The sequence below is a fragment of the Helianthus annuus genome, chromosome 9, assembly GCF_002127325.2.
Source record: "Helianthus annuus cultivar XRQ/B chromosome 9, HanXRQr2.0-SUNRISE, whole genome shotgun sequence".
In the NCBI taxonomy this organism is placed as follows: Eukaryota; Viridiplantae; Streptophyta; class Magnoliopsida; order Asterales; family Asteraceae; genus Helianthus; species Helianthus annuus.
Window position 1 is genome coordinate 20,065,300 of NC_035441.2, and position 6,783 is coordinate 20,072,082.

General features: G+C 38.3%; 1 long non-coding RNA gene across 2 annotated transcripts; it reads right to left on the reverse strand.

The window, feature by feature from the left end:
- Nucleotides 1-459: 459 nt before the first annotated feature.
- On the reverse strand, nucleotides 460-2,633 carry LOC110874177. Of its 2 annotated transcripts, none has more exons than XR_002555705.1 (2): nucleotides 2,594-2,633; nucleotides 460-641 (listed from the first exon to the last, which is right to left on the reverse strand). It is a non-coding gene; the product is annotated as an uncharacterized LOC110874177 (long non-coding RNA). The 2 variants fall into 2 exon arrangements; XR_004866599.1 differs by lacking the exon at nucleotides 2,594-2,633 and adding an exon at nucleotides 733-835.
- Between the last annotated feature and the right edge of the window lie 4,150 nt (nucleotides 2,634-6,783).

Consider the following 6,783-nt stretch of genomic DNA (forward strand, 5'->3'; position numbering starts at 1 on the left):
GCATATTTCTAAAACTTCCCCAAGACCACATCATTGTCTTTCGTTTAATAATTACTCTCCCAAGGAGACCCCTTCCTTTTTCTTTTGACATCGGTACTCATACATATTAGTATTGTGTACCTGGGGTTAATTTGCCTATTTGCACCTTCGCCCGCCTTAGCGTTCATCCTATTCTGCATTCACGGATCACCCTCTTCAAACTCTTAAGCTTACCTTGCACATAACATACTATTAGTTTCCTTCAAATACATAATCTAATACATACTTACATTCGCTTTTGCATTTAGGCCTCGATCGAGTCTTGGATTGTACGGGTTCTTGGTCACGAGAGCACACCGGTTTGAGTTCAAGTATTCACCTCCTTTTACTTGATTCTCTCAAACCAGGGCTCTGATACCAACTTGTTACACCCTAATTCGTATTTGACAAAAAGTCACAGCGGGAACTCGTGCCATAAAATTTCTTTCATTATTAACGTCATGACTTACTTGAAAGTACGTTTTAATATGTATCTTTTACAAAAAAATAAAGCATAAGCCCTGATTACTAATAATACATATTCAGTTATTCCCGTACAATCTAGCTTGTGACTCGCTCTTCGAGCTCTATTCCTCGTGATAACCACCCGTGATTCGTACAACCTGCACTCACCACATACATTCATCACATTAGTATACAATACATAAACAAGACTCAATACATGTACACTTTCCATTCAGCTTTCTCTCTAACTTTAAGCATATCATTAGCGTATCCATTCCCTTGTGAGTCTTCAATAATGTACCTGCGTAAATCTTCGTTTTCCAGGTACATGATTAATATCATTAACACTTAACGTATCCGAAATCATACTTACATATACTCTTGCATACATCCATACCTCAATACATACATGCCTACACTCATACGTATCTTCATATATTCATAAATACACTTCTACATATGTACCTACATTCATACGTCTCTACATTCATGCCTACGATCACACGTACTCCCATACATACACAAATACACATTTGCATACATACATACATTTCTACGCCTTCACATATATACATACTATCAAACGTATCTTCATATATACATAAATACGCTTCTACATACGTACCTACATTCATACGTCTCTACATTCATGCCTACGATCACACGTACTCCCATACATACACAAATACACATTTGCATACATACGTACATTTCTACGCCTTCACATATATACATACTATCATACGTATCTTCATATATACATAAATACGCTTCTACATACATACCTACATTCATACGTCTCTACATTCATGCATACATACACATCTACATACGGACATACCTCTCCTACATCTTTACATCCACGCATATGCTCATACATATCTTTATGCATACGTACATACACCTCTACATACATACATACCCTTCCTACGTCGTTACGTACATGCATACACTCGTACATATCTTTATACATGCATACATACACATCTACATACGTACATACTTTAACGAACACGTACTAGATCACGCGTACCTCTTACATAATCATACATTATTAACATGGGTCTTAGACTTAGCTTTATAGCCCATAAACATCTATGGAACCATCAAAATCATGTTTGGAAGGTCCACCATAGTCCACGGATATCAAACCGAAGCCCACGGTACATAAATTAACTTAAATAACAAGATTTCAGCTTTTGGGACTTGGGAAGGCCGTCGCCGACGCCCCTAGGGCCGTCGGCGACGGGCCTTGCATTTACCCGTAGCCCAAAAACCCGTAGCCAGGTAATTAACCCGTCAGCACAAAAACTGATTTTCCCTTGCCCGTCGGCGACGGCCCCCTACCCGTCGGCGACGCCCTCTAGTTTTTGCAGTTTTCTGCAGGTTCGTTTCGTCGTCCGTACGCACTAAAACGCGCGTAACTTTTGAACCGTTTACCCGTTTGACCTCCCGTTTCTTCCTACATGCTTGTAAATTCACATTCTATCATATGAACTTAAAATCCCATATCCGGATTAAGGAAATTCTTAACTTACACGCTATCGCCTTATCATTCATTTATGATTTATTCGACCCGTTCATGCCTTCATCCACAAAACTTGTTTGTTTGACCAAGACTTCTTATGAACCTAATAATGTCAACATTGTATATCATACAAGATTAAATTCTCAGATGTCTTGCATCCTCTTGACCCATTTTCGCTCAAGAGCTTATTTTGACCCGTTAAGGGTATTTGCGCATTTTAAGGTCTTTAGCTTACGACAACCATACTTCTCGCTTTCTTGCTTTTTCAAAACATTCATTTAATCAAATAGCTTGTTTGTAATCAACTTTTAAGACCATTTGCTTGTTTTACCCATCAAGGGCGTTTTTGTCAACTTTGCTCTACCCTCAACAACAAAGGACTCCCTTGCATAAGTAACCAATCCTACTACTTAGCTACAGTTCTTAATCACACATACCTCGCTCGGATCAAAACTAAGATCCGTTTAATACTTCATCGGTCTCATACAATTCTTTCCTACTTGACCTCGATCATCATACTTAATTAAATTGCACATAACTTTACATAAACAACTAAGAAGTGATTACAAAAAAATCACTTACCTCGTGCGTCCATGTTCATACTCGTTTCCTCGCCACTTTTGACCCGTTAGCCTTCCGTGCTTGATTCCGTCTCGACATGATTCCTATACTTCCATGTCATCGAAATCACATTCTTATTAGCATACATAATTGTACATGTTAACGATCATATCGATCGCATAATTCCTATTTGACTTTCATTAGTTACTTCTAGCAAGCATAATACATGTGACCAAATTCATATCATTTCAAACTCATGTAAACCATCATGTCATCGCATTAAACACACATTCGTCAAACACGCTCCATATAACTTACCTTAATCTTACAATTATGACAACTCGTCTAACCATCCTTCTTATACACGGTTGACTTTTAGAAGTCAACGGTTCATTTAGTTTAACTTTCGACCTATCATTATATACCCGCAACATCATAATCGACTATACGGACGACAATACATACATTTTATCATACGATTGGGGTGCGTACCATCTTTTAAGCATAACGTACAATTAATTCATGCACACTCTTCTAAACTCATACATAGTTCATCAAATCCTTCTACTAATCAACATGTGGTATTTAAAATTTAAACATCATACATATTATCATCACATTTTGTTCACTTCATCTAACAACAATTCACCATTTCTCATCCAATTTCTTTAAACACTCACACACATGTATGATTCCAAACATTGTTAACATAAGTAAATCATCGATTTACATTACATCATCTAAAACCCACTTCATAACTACTTATTAATCACTTACAAGTGATCTAATCTTAAGTTCTTCATAATTTCATCATACTTTTGATATGTGTACTACCTTGTAAGCATAGTGTACACCTAGTTCATGCATATCCTTCTAATCTCATACATAATTCATCAATTTCTTCCTTCTAATCAACATGAATCATACATGCATAAACATCAAACATACTAGTATCACATTTCTTTCAATTCCCCTCATAAGAATCCATCTTACAAATCAAAATACATCAATTTTAAGCAAGAATTTAGACATAGATGATTTATCCATGTCATCATCTTCACCATAACAAACGGGCTTCACCCTTAAACATCAAATTAACCTAAACCATGCATAATCCATGTTCCAAATTATGAATCTAACACATACTCATGCTCAATTTTATACCAATTCATGATCTACAACATAACCCACTTCGTGGGTAATCATCAAATCTAGAATCTAAGGCATACCTTATGATCCCCTAGTGTAGTTGATCACAAATTTGCGTTCGGTTCTGAATTTGAGCTTCATTTATCCTTCCAATTTGATGAAAAGGATGAAGCTAGGGTTCTTGGCTCCATGGGAGCGTCCTGCTCATTCTCGAACACACGATATGTGTGTTTGTGTGTGAGAGTTTTGTTATTTAGTAACTTAACTTTCATCTTGTTCCATTTGGCCCCTCATCTTTGTCACTTAACATAAATTGCACTATTTTGGTCATTTAAGACTTTTAACCACACACTTATCTAGGTTAATTAGCCTAGTTAGTTATTTCATACTAAGTTATATAGGAACATACGACAAGTATAAACATTCGGGTTTTGGGGTGTTACACCTTAAACGTGAGAGAGGGGGCCAATCCTCTAATCTTTCGAAGTATCCTGAGTATCCTGGAGCTATATCCTGAATCATATTCTTTAAAACAACTGTAAACTAAGGTGGGTGTTAGCCTGGCTAACACCCCTCCGATGCTTAAGTCAGTATTGGGTTCAAAAGAATAAATAATATCAAATATACTAAAAGAGATAGAATTCATACCATCCTGAGTTAGAAATTAAATTCTAAACTCACTTGAAATAGAGTTTTAGGTGTATAGCATTCCAGGATCTTGGCAAGATATCCCCTTCCATATTCTTGAGTCGGTATGCTCCTTTCCCAGATTCTGACTCAATTTAATAGGGTCCTTCCCATTTTGGAGCTAATTTTCCATTGACAGGGTTGGTTGTATTATGGAATGCTTTCCTCAACACCCAATCTCCAACTTGAAATCTTCTAGTCCTTAAATTCTTGTTATATGATTTGGCTATCCTCTGCTGGTATGCCGCCATCCTTAGCTTTGTTGCATCTCTTGTTTCATCAACAGTGTCCAGTTCTTGACATAAGATTTCAGGATTTGGTTCAGGATCCCATAGGCTTGATCTAGCTGTCGGTATTACCATTTCTGCCAGGATCACTGCTTCTGCCCCAAATACCAAAGAAAATGGGGTTTGCCCAGTAGCATTCTTCACAGTTGTTCTATCAGCCCAGTGGACAAATGGTAGTTCCTCTGCCCATTTTCCTTTTTTGGCACCTAACCTCTTTTTTAAGTTATTGACGATTATCTTGTTCGAGGATTCTGCTTGTCCATTTTCTTGAGGATTCACTGGTGTTGACATGATCATCTTAATTCCCCAACTTTTGCAAAAATCAGTAGTTCTTTTGCTGATAAATTGGGATCCATTATCACAAATTATCTCGGCCGGTACTCCGAATCTTGTCAGGATATTCCTCTTTATGAAGGATAACACTTCTTGATCTCTAACTTGGACAAAGGCTTCTGCTTCAACCCACTTGGAGGAATAATCCGTCATTGCCAACATGAAAACCTTTCCTCCTGGAGCCTTTGGAAGCTTTCCTACTATATCCATACCCCATTTCATAAACAACTAAGGGGATACGATAGGATATAATGGTTCTGCAGGCTGATGCAGGATGTTGCCGTGTCTGTCACACCCCCAAAATCCACCTGCGAAATATCACCGCTTGGGAGTGTGACTGACCGGGATCAAGCCACCAATCATATTGAACATGTAATTAATAAGTAAAAGTAAATGCCATTCAATCACCAATATGAAAGGTGTTCAAAACACAAGTATGTTATCACTGTTTAGCGGAAGCGTATAAATAAAAACCCAGTATAAATAAGTGTGAAATGTCATAAGATGTTTAACAAAACATTCACGATCTGTGCCCACAACGACCAGCTCTCCCTGTGCAAGCTCCATGTACCTAACGACCTGCAAGGCATGTAACAGAGGATCAACAACTAGTTGAGCGAGTTCACAGTAAGTAAGTGCGTAATAGTAAGTTCGTTTGTAACGGGTGGCTCTACTGGGCCGATAATAAGTTCTATTGGTGGGGGCTTCCCATGTTGTATATCCACTAGACTATTCGTAACCATAAGTGTTCTTCACAACCGAGAACAGTAGTACGTACAAGCTTTACGTAGGTTTTACGTAAGTATCCTGCTTAACCCGAGGACCATGGTAGATAGTCTAGTAACCGTGTATGTACGCGTAATTGTTCAATTCCGTCCTTCAACCCTTTCCCTATTCCCCGGGAATCCCATGCCTTAGTAAGAATGTGAACTCACCTTGATTTGCTCGGTATGTTATCGCTTCTAGGGTTTATCAATGTTTAAGTCCGTTACTCACGACCTAAGGTATATTGCACATAAATCCAAGATAAGTGTTGACGTTCAATTAGGGTTTACAGGTTCTTGACGGTCAAGCAGTAACTTACAGTATCATATCACACATTAATATGCAGTATTATTCAGTAACATGTAGCATCATAACAGACAGTATCACATAATCGCATACAGTCATATACAGAGTCATGCAGTAAGCGTACGGTGACGTAAAATGCCTTATCGTGCCATATAGTGACATACAGTGCCATACAGGGTTTTGAATTCAGCTTTGTAAACATCGTAAGTAACTCAGACTATAATGGCATCAACAAAAGTCATACTGAGTATCATTGCCAGGAAATTCGGACTAGTGTATGTCTTACAAGAAAGTCGGACAATACTTAACCACTTAAAACTCAGACAACACTGTTTAAATCAAAACTCGGGCATGACATCAATCACAAAGTCAGACAAGGGCTCCCCATTACAAAACTCGGACCATGTAGGCCTTCTAAAACTCGGACCATGTGAGCCTTCTGAGGCTCGGACCATGCGTGTGTGTGGGGGTTTAAAAGTCGGATCACATAGGTAAGAGGGGTAAAATTCGGACAAGGGTAGGGGTAAAAGGTCGGACATGTGACAAGGAACAATACCGGACTCAAGAGTCCTTGTGAAACTCGGACCAACCTCACACTTATAGTTCGGATCATGTTACCCAACACAAAGTTCGGACAGCCCTTATCATATCAGAAACTCGGACATATCAACAACAAAAAACTCG